We start from the raw sequence: 11,544 nt of genomic DNA on the forward strand, positions 1-11,544 counted from the left end.
ACGCCTTTGAGTGTGATTTTCGTGTGTTTACACATACTTGCATCGCAGTCAGATTTGGTGTCGATTTGTCGCCACACACTCTATCACATATAGGTACAAATAAACGCATACACATAACAACATTTTACAACGAAATGAACGGAAGCGAGCGAGATAGAGAGGGAACGAGAGTGAGAAAGATTGAAGAGCTCCATTTGTTGGGTGCCTCGTATGTGTTTATATATATATATATTCGTGTGAGCTAAGCGATTTAACCGAAGCCACACGGGTGTCAATACAAACGCAAACACCCGAATATAAACTTCAACTGCTTAGGTATGGAAACGGTTGTAGCTGGTGAGTAAATGCGAATATGAGCTCATCGAAATTGTTTGTCTTCGTTGTCCGTATCTCTCCCTGTCCCTCTTGGGCGACAATGTTAACGCTACTCGTTTGCCCTTTTTTGTGTATTTCTGTGCTGCTGCTGCTGCTACTTCGTGTTCTCTTTGCTCAATTTTCTTTGTATTGGTTTCCGACTGCTCAGCTGCCGTCGCTTATACACAATCGCACTGTTTCGCTGCGTGTATATGTGCAAATTCGATATTTTTGTCGTCCGAAAATCTCTTTCTACAAGTAGCAAACGAGCAATGCGTGAACCTGTGTGTCGATGTGTGTATCATCGGCGTGTGTGTGAGTGTCGTATGCAGTTGGTGTCTAAAAACGACACCTCTGGCGTTACAAGCATTTGGTGTCGGTATCGCCTTCTATTTTCAATACTAATACAAGCCACTCCTTTTCTACCCAATAAATTTTCTTTTTGCCTCGTCGAGATGTAGCGAAGAGAAAGAGAGAATCAAGCACTTTTCGTGCATGTCTTTTTTTTTTCATCTCTCCCGTACATGTGTACACATACGATATTTTTTTATATATATAAAGAGATCGACCGGACCAAACAATATATAGATACACCGTCGCCTACATATTTACACCGTTTTCTCAATGGGGGCTAAATCTGAAAATGCTTAAAACTTTTGCACATCTCTGTATCGCTTTTTATTTGTTTCTCATATTCGTGAGCGCTTTTTGGGGTGCCTGCTATCGTAATGGAAGAAAAGTTCGACGATACAGAAAAAAAGTTCAGTGTTTTTTTGCTGTGCAGCGTAGGTGTATTTGCTATTCGAATTGTACAACAAAGTGAGCATCAAAGACCATCACACCATCTTCATAGTATTTTTCACACATGTCCGATGTATTTGAAGAATCTTCATCAATTTTTCGCCTCTACATTATCAATTTTCGTATTATATAGTATAAACTAATAAAATCGCGCGCATTCATCCCCGCATTCGATTGCCCGATCCATATTCAAAGCCACATTGTGTGCTGTGTTTGCTTCGAATTGATTTTCCAAATCATTGTGCGCCGCCACACAAACACACATAGAACAGCATTCAATCGACGAAGAGAAGCGAGAGAGCGAGCAAGAGATATAAAGTGTGTAAAATCATTTACGGATGGTAAATATTTAATCAGGATAAAGAATGGCTCGTGTGAAGGTGTACGCAATTTCCACTCAACGTCCAAATACACACTCAACATATGCGCATCTGCTCGCTATTCTGTTCTTCCTGTCCCTCTCTCGGCAGATTATCGGCCGGATATTCTTCGGATTTTTTTTTGTTTCTTCTTTCATCCCATTTGCCTTCAATTGCCAGTACTATCCATGGCCTTCAAATTAAGTCTTCTCAATTAAAATTGAATCACATGAAAAATACCGTTTAAGCATGAAATACCTTTTGTCAAAATATTTCATAACTTTTCTATTTCGGTATGCCTTTTTACATACATCGTCTATTTACATAGATTGGATGCTTTTCGACTGGTTTTCTATTGGCAATAATCGCATCTTATCCACCCCATAGTACCTCTTGTGAGGTCCGATATTATGACTAAATTCCATTTTTGTTTGGTTTTGTTTTACTCGCTTTTCTAAACCGATTTACTAAAATTAAACAATTTCTCATTATGAACAGCTTTGGAATTTAGACGGCAGAATAGCAATTGCATTCACCAAGTTGTACGGGAATGTGTACAGATTATTGCAACATTTGATACGATTTTAATTGGAAAAGTAAACGTTTCGTCAGCAAATTTACGTTGTTTTAGAGAGTTTTAGCAGCTTTGGGCGATAAAATGGCTCTTGTTTTACCATATTTAGTTTGTTGAATTTAGAAAAATGGGAGATTTTCATAGAAAATATTACGCTGGAACGTTTTTAAGTCAATTTTTATCAAATTTTTCACTTCATATCCATTTTCACTTTTTTCTTCACAACAATTAACACACAAAAAGTGGTAATGTGTCTCAAAGTAGTTGTAATAGAAAATTTTAACAATGAAGGAGCTCTTCTAAATTAATATGTTAACTTCGATTAGTGGAATGTAGGAAGATCCTTTTTGAGACAAATACAATTAAGAAGCTCTGAGTTATAGAAAGTCATAGAGAACGCCTCAAGTAATGAAACTTCTACTTTAACAATAATGAACCTTGAGTTGCAAGGAGTCTTTTTTAGCCTTTGTACTAATGGAATGCTCTGAAATGAAATTAACATTTTCAATCGCCGATTAATCTTCTCCGATCTGGTAAAACCATTGGTACCAGGAAATTCATGGGAACGAAGAAAGTTTTGTTTTATCTCATTCCCATTGATATAGACTTCTAGGCAGAAATCCATACTTCGCTTTGATAAATGTCCATATTTTGCTTAGATCGGCGATGAAAATGAAATGCTGTTTTTATACTGGGGGAGTCAATCATTGGTTCGAGCCGATTGAGTCGAAATGCAGAAAATCAATTTATCAATGAAAAAAATTCGATTTTTCAATTGTCGCCATCAACCACCTAGGTATAATTACACCAGGTCAAAATTGATGACAAAATGACGACTTTTGTGTTTAATTTTCGATTCCAATTTCGACTTCATTCAAATATGCCAATGAATTTCAAATTAACGACCGTTTCGTATTTTAAAAAAACGTAATATGAAAATAAATGTGAGTTTCATATCTGCCCAAACCGTCCAATCGACTTCATTTTCGCCAATTGATTACCGCTCACAAAAAAAATCGCATATTTACTTGAATCATCATAAATAAAAGCGTGAATTTCATTGGAAAAAGCGTCCGATATATTTATTTACCGTAGTCGCGTTATGTGGCGTGTAAAAAATAAGCGTGAAATGAAAAATGGCTTCGGGTCAATTATCCAGTCGATGAAAACAAATGAAAATCGGTCTGACAAAAACAGCATCATCAAAATCAGTTGGTGTTTGCGTCCGTCGCACCAACAACAAACCATCCCGTTTACTCGGAAAATTGTGTACATTTCACTCTCCATCCCGGTTGCATTCATCGTCTATGAATGTTGAATCGGTACTGCAAAATTAATGAAAAAGGTATGTGAAATTCATTAGAAATTCGATTGTACGGTGTTGAAATGTGGTGGCAAATAGAATGTGCATCTCAAATGAAAATTCATCATGCACAATTTCTTCGAACTATCTATGCTGGGGCCGGCAACACAGTGTGAGCGAGAATGAAGAAAGTGAGTGAGCAGAAGTGTTTCTTTTTCGCATTCTTCTCTGTATATACATGTGAATTTTGTGTGCTATACATAGAAATACAATATGAGTGAATTGAGTGTGTGCGTACGTGTGTGTATTGGTGACGAACTCTATGATCATCACATTATATGTGCTATAATTGTCGCTTTACGATTGGTTTGTCACAACCAATCCAATGTGTTTGTCCCCACAGTACACACACACATAGAACAGAACAACAAAATAAAAAAAAGAATGTGTACTCGTCTCGTAAGCAATACACCAACAATGTGTATGACGGAGCGCGCGTTGTCTCTGAGTGCGAGAAGCCACGATTTATGTATCACTCTCGCACAGTTCGCGTGTGGATTGAAATAAACGAAACAGACACCGAATGTAAACGAGCAACATTGTTGGTGTTGCCGTCGCCGTCGCCGCTGCTGCTGCCAAACGAAATGGAGCGACTGAGCAAGCGAACGACGGTGTATGTATTTGTGTATGCGTGAAATACTGATGGGATTAATGGCTTTCCTCTGTGTGTTTTTCAAGGCACTGCCATATGTAGCACTCCGTTCCGGACGGCAATAGCGACAAACTAAGAACTTTTTACACAACATTACCAGAATACAGAATTGTATGTTTTGTTTAACCAACAAAACACCAAACAGCGTAGATCTGAAAATTTTTCACCCGACACATCCGAAAAAGAAAATACCAACAACAACTAGGAAATCGCGTCAACCAAACTCATTTACACACATTCCGAATGCTTCAAAATCTCGCTTTTATTTATATACGTTTATGTAAATTGACTTTTAACAACCATTTTAATTAGAGAAATTCGTTTTTTACACACATAGAGAGAGAGAGACATACAACTTTCTGAAACCGAAAAAAGGGAACGATTTTTTAGAACTTTGTCAAACAGCAGTAGTTGAAGTTTTCGATGCGGTTGTTTTTCAGTACAGACAAATAAATAGATTGCACTTGTTTTTTCGGTAGCTCACATTCGAATAAGTCGCTGTTGATAATTTTAAAAGTTGAAATTAAATTTACAGTCGAACTTTTTCCATTTTGTTTGACAATCATGGCTTTTTTGTGCTTTGACTTAATGACTTTGATATATATGATAATTTTTATTGGGATCATCGCGAAAATGGATTTTATGATGGTTTCCATTCTATTATTTCCACTTTTTTTCATTCTATTATTTTGAAAAGACGGATATTTCGTTTGTTTTCGGCTTTTTTTTGTTTTCTTTACGAATTTTTTTGGTAAAAATGATTTGGTTCGGTTGAATTTCTTGACGTTCATTTAAGGCGTTTTTTCGAAGTTTTGAAGATTTTCATTGCTGTAATTTTTCTTTGAATTGATTTCAAAAGATGTGTTCTCCGAATTTCAGCCGCGGATCCTGTCACAATGCGATAAATTTCGTCAAAAGTCCAATTCTATCGGAATGCCAAATTCAAAAGCTACAAATGTAAATCGTGGAATGTCCGTGAATATGTCAGATCATTTGACTTTCTTATCCACACAGAGTGCGTATCGTAATTAATTGAAATTAAAATCGAGCGAGTGAGCAGTCGCGGTCTCGTTCAATATGATAATAATTATATTAGTTCGTGTTTCGTTTAAATATTGCGTTATTATTGTTATTAAAGATTCATTTTGGTGTGTGCATATAATCATCTGGCTGGTGCTATCAAATTGAACTGTCATTCGCAGGCAATATCTGTTCGCGGTTCCGCCCATCGCGAGATGAGTCGAGAAACTAAATCAATATCGTCTCTCTGTTTTGGACATATGTCTTTGTATTCCATCTCTCTGTCACACAACAATCCCGCTTCACTTTCGAATCTTTTTATGTGGTTGTTTGTTGTGTTTGTCTCAATTTTTATAGTTTTTCCTGTAGTTTTTTCGTTTCCTCTATCCTTTTTTATATATATACCTTTTTTCTGTTTTTTATACAATTTCCCAGTGGTCTTTGTCGCTTTTTTCCATATCTGTCGGTCATTTTTTCTTCATCATCAGTCTCGTTTGTTCGTTCATTCTCGCTGACATTTATTGATCTTTTTATTTGGCTATTTTTTTCATCTCTCATTCGAATTTCTTTTCGATACAACGAAAATAATTTTTTTTCGGGAACGAGGAGTTGTCATTGAAATTGGCCATTGAGAGGGTCTGTAAAGTGTGTCGTTTTAAAAATGCTTAACAATGCTTTGTGTGTGTTCCAAGTCATTTCCGTCAATCTTTCCATCAACAAAAACCCCAATTTCTGTGTGTAATTTTATTGTTGTTCCTTCTTCGTCTTCAAAAGTCAATTTCAAGACAAAAGCCGGAGAGAGCGAGCGAGAGAGAGATAGAGAAAAAAATGCACGAAATCTTTCTTCAAATTAACGACGCGGTGATTTATGATGAGAATGCGGTGCGGTGTACACACCACACACAAACCGAACAACCATAAAAAAAATTGTATACAATAATCGCCGTTGGATTGATCACATCAAGGCGCGTTTGATTCAAGCATCCACTTTTCCGATTGCGTCCACTGCTGCCCTACTCTCTCTCTCTCGCTCTCTTTCGGCCACAAAAATTGATATGAGATAATTTACATAATTTTATACACGTATTTTCATTTCTTCATCATCAAACAAACAACAACGGCTACATCATCATCATTGTAAATGGTTCATGTTTTTGCGTTGTTGTCCATTTTCGATCGTTTGCGCCTATTCATATATATTGCTGGTTGAATTTGTTGTTGTTTCCCAACGATTTTTTTTCTCGTTTGTTTCGTGTGTGTTTTCGGTTGTGCTAAAGATGCCGTTTATGTACCACAGTTTTCTCTCTCTCGTTCGCTGGTGGCGGCCGATGATGACGCCGCGCGGAGGTGGGCAATAACAATTCTTTTTTTTTTCGTTTACTTTTTCGTTACCAAACAAAAAAAGGTCCATTTTGTTTTATGCTCTGTGTGCCAATGCGCCTCGCGCCACGACATTCGTGTTTTGAAATTCCAGCACGGCGTCCAAAACGAACAACGAAAAAAACAACACATATACAGTTCGCATTTGTTTTGCTCTACAATTTATCTGTTTATCAGCTCTCTTTCGTGTTTTTTTTGTCTATTTTTCCTCGTTTTTCGTTAATTTTGTTGTTTTTTTTAGGTTTTTTCTCGTTTTCGACCGCTTAGTACGGTGGGTGGTATTTACATTTTTCACGAGTTGAAAATGAACGAAGAATGAATGAAAAAGAGCTTGAAAAGAGCAACACTTTGTTTTTCGTTCGGCGTAAAAGACATTCAGTTCCGGATGTTTTGCCTCGGTTTTTTTTTGCTCGAAAGGAAAGGATGTCCATTAAGAGGCTCACAGGAATTGCGTCTTTAACTAGAATTTCAATTATATTTTTTCTGTCTCTTTCTCAATCTTTATCTCTCTCTCTCTCTCTCTCTTTCTCCTTAAAAAAAGACTATGTGAAAAACATGACAAAAACACCCAAAGCGACGCAGATTTTCGAGCGAAATGATAAATGCGTTTTGGTCGCCATACACGCATTTATCGGGTTCTATTTTTTTTTCACCCAAGTTGACACATACGTGCCTGTGCTCATACATACAAAGTGAATGATATCGGAAAATAGCGCTCGAAATAATACTTGCTATTCATTGGCAACACGATATATATCCCGAGAACAAACAATGACAAGAGACCGAATGAACGAGAAAAAAACTGTCCTCCCATTTCTACAGAAATTCGCTTCCATTGTAGAATCGTTTATTTTTGCAGCAAAAAACTCGGCACATAAATCGACACACAAAAAAAGCGACGCTTCATGAAATGGCCGATCGATATTTTTACACACGAACAACGAGAAAAATGAGCACAACCAAAAACGGAAGAGCCAAAATGACCGCCGATGCCAGAACATTAATTTTTTTCTTCGCTCTTGCCATTCAAAGGGATATATCGCAAATAGAATCGAGATAAAAATCGATTCATTGTGCGTTTCGATTTATTTTCCACACTCATATGACTATACTCGATCCGTTTTTTTGCACCGAACATGAGATGACTCCAGCAAAAAGCACTTAAGCATTTGGACAATATATATAGAGAGGCGCAGAACAAAAAAATTAAATGGAAAACCGTATTCGACATCCGCATTCAATATCGACCCAGTTCAATGCTGAGCGACTGTAGGACTGTGATGCTCACGATTTTGTCAGAATTAATGACAAAAAAAACCGAGAGAACGAAAATCCAATGATATCTATAGCAGCTCAATCGCGCTCGATGACTTGAATTCCCAATATCCGATTAACAACTATCGAAATCATCTTATTGCAAACAGCGCAAATGAAATGACAACTTTTAATAAGCGAAAAATGAAAGAATTCACAGACTAAAAACATTTCAACTGAATTCAACACGAGTTTTTTTTTGCGAAATGGTATTTGGTATAGATGAGATTTTCTTTGAACGATCGAAAGAGTTTTCGATTTGGTGCAGAGACGCGCAATCTTTTGAAAACGATGTAGAAAATTGGAAATAAGACAAATTTTTGCATGCAATTTTGATGCCTTTTTTTTAGAGAAGAGCAATCTCTTTCAGCAAGAGAGCGAAAGAAATTTAGAGAGAAAAAGTCATAGAGAGAGAGAGAAAGGAGCGAGATCTTTTCAATGGAACGAATGTAAAATGTACGAGAAAGTGGCAGAGTGAGAGATGAAAGAACGCAGAAAAGTCGAAAAAAGTGAATAAAAATAAGAAAAGTAAAACGAAGTCGATGCTCTCCCCCAAAAATAGAAGAAACTAGTGTCATTCGGATATTTTTTTCATTCCTTTGCGTTTTTCATCTTAGAAAAAGAATCCTTTCTTACTTCTCTCATTCTTTTCTTTGTCTCAATCCCCATTCAAAATATTCGTCATTTGTCCACTTGTTCGAGTGGAGTCTTTTACGAATAGAGCCATTTCGCTCCGAATGCCTTTTTACGAATAAAAAATGGAAAACAGTCAAAGGGTCCATTTTATTCTCAACAAAATTGGATTACTTGCATACCAACGACTCTCGTCTCTTTAATTCGCATCATCATTTATCGCCGTAAAAGTTGTGAAACTTTCTTTTTTTTATCTTCTCGAACTGAGAAAAGGTACTAACTGGAAGTAATGAAAAGTGAAAATGCCAATTTGGTGACGATCGTCCTAACAACAACAACAAAAAATGGCGTAAATGTGTTACTGAGTGTGGAAAATGAAATTAATGCACCGAGTCGCGATGTTGAAAAATTTGGCAGCTACAACAAGCTGATTAGTTGCGGCGCCTGTTAAAGTATCCTCAACATTCTGTTTGTTTGTTTTTTCCGCTTCAGTCCAGTGAAGAAGTTCCTGTGACACTCTCTCACAAAGACAAACATGAAGCAAAAAAAAGACGAATCGAACCCCAACGCTCGTCGGAAAAAGTGGGAAAATTCACTAGATAAAAACAAACACAGACGGTCAACGCGACAAAAGCATCTGCAACATGGACGAGCGAGAATCGAAACGAAATAAAAAAAACACACGAATTGCCCATAAAATCACTCACTGCAAAACGATATGGCATTATCTCTCTTGTGTGCGCTCTCTTTCTCCCGACGGGCCACATTTTTCGAAGTGTTTAAAATTTAATGCAGTTTTCCTTTCTGTATTCACGATTTGTATAACACACACGGGGATAAAAGCATCTTTCGGTTTATTCGATCTGATTGTAATGTGCGATATATATCGTTGCGACAATTTGACTACACAGCGGTGCGGTTAAATATTAAAAACGGATGTCTGACGCGTACGACGCAAACGCTCACATATACACACCATCGAGGCAGAGAGAGAGCGAATGAGGGAGAGAGAGAGCGTGTGCCGCAATGGAGGGGCCTGCACAATATTACACACTTCTTCCAAATATGAATGCAGTGATTTTCAATTCACGCCCATTTTAGCTGTGTGTGATGATATCACACGCGCCTGCGTCCCCTCGACACATACATCACATACTTCGCTACGTCGAGCATAGCACGTATGTTTAACGCTTATTCCAGTTGACAAGCGTCGCAGAAATGAACACATTTTTTGGAAGTTGGCATGGTACTACTGCTTTTACTTGAAAATTTGAAATATTGGGTGCTTCAGTAAAAGACGGGATATGCGACTCTTGAATGAAAAACTGTTTTGTGTTGAAATGCTTCGATTTTGTGGTTTTCCGACAAGAATACTTCACAAAATCACCAATTTTACCCGAAATTTCTTGGTATATCCAAAAGAAAATTCATCTCTATAAATAACTCATATATCATTTTTAGTCGATTTCAAATTTTGAAGATAAAATGCAAAATTCACCGAAAATGTGTAAAAATGCTTCGTTGACTTATAAAACTTGTGAATTTTCCGCGTTCTTCAGCAAATTTGTTTTAAGGTATAGATAAACCAAAAGAAATCACTGTAAGCAGCCATGGTAACTTTTTATTGTTCATCAAGGCCGACTGGATCATTTTGAATTTTATTCGACATTTTTTGAAGATTTTATGTGAGTTTTGATACCCTCCTTTCCTCTTGTTTAGCCATCCGATTTGCCTGCCATTCTCTTTGTCATTTTCATATCAGTTACAACTTACACTGCATGTGTTGCAGTACCGTGAATTTAAGATATACATAGCCAAATTTGTTGATATCAAATCAATTTTATTTGAGTCTCTTGATAATTAAAGTCTACTCACCTCTCTTTCGCAAATGCTAGTAGAGCTCAATCACATGAAATCACAAAAAAAAACGCTAACATAAAATTAAATGATCTTTTTCCTCTAAAAATCCTCCAATTTGAACGAAAATCTCGGAAAAAGGCAACACAACAAAAATGATAAAAAGAAAGTTCTGAAAATTCGTTATTAAAAGAACACGAACAACTTGTGAGCAATAATTGTAAGAACGAACTCGAAAAATACCCGAGAAATACATCCAACGTTAAATGAGATGAAAATTCCGGAAAAATTGACAAATTCTTAGAAGAAAAAAAAGAGAATAATGCGAATATTGAGAAAGAAAGTTCGAATCCGAAAAAATGAATTCCGTAAATAATGTAATACCGAAAAAGATTGAGAAATCTCATGAAAGACGTGAAAATTTCGAAAAAGAATAAAAATAAAATAATTGTAAATTGATCATCTTTACAAACAAGATGTCAATCAATTAAATCAACATTGCGTTGTATCAAATTCAAAGTTCATTCCACTTGGCGAAGCAAGCGTTCCATAAATACATTCGCATAATTTCATTGTTAATCGTTAATTTGTGTGGTGTGTTCTGTGAATGGAGAGTCAATGGCCAGCTAGAAGGAATAATGAACAATAAATTTCACTTCAAAATCAAAATGAATGTGATGTACATGAGGAATGTTCTCTAAAGCTTTCTGGGGAATTGTGTTCACTTCCAACCGAAGGAGAATTGAAAAACTGCAATAAAACGTGTGGAAGTTGTGTAAATGCGGCATATACTCCGATACGTTGAGTGCGTGCTTGCCACATTTCATGCACTATGTGAAAAGAGTAAGAGTTTGAATGAGTATGAGAGACATGTTAACACCGTAAACACGTTCCGACAATAACGTATGAGAACGGCAAAACGATTCGTTGAGCTGAGATAATGTGTAGGCAGCGCTCGTAACGATACGGTTAGATTGAATGTCAGTCGGGTAAATGAGTCTATGTGTGTGTGTGTGTGGAGTTAAGTCTGATGTGTATTAGTGGTGATATGAAACGAGTGTGAGTTGAAACACGGAACGTGTTGTTTGCAATAATCATCGTCACCGTTTTGTAGTCTTGTTGTTTTGTTCGTGTTTTTTGTTGCGAGAGTGAATGCGATGGCAAAATTGAATCAGCCGAGACGAAAAACGAAGAAGAATCACAGTGAAACGTAAAGCATATGGCATTATCATGTTCT

This window comes from Contarinia nasturtii, unplaced genomic scaffold (assembly GCF_009176525.2).
Source record: "Contarinia nasturtii isolate CC-2019 unplaced genomic scaffold, AAFC_CNas_1.1 Cnas_scaffold_2739, whole genome shotgun sequence".
NCBI classification, from domain to species: Eukaryota; Metazoa; Arthropoda; class Insecta; order Diptera; family Cecidomyiidae; genus Contarinia; species Contarinia nasturtii.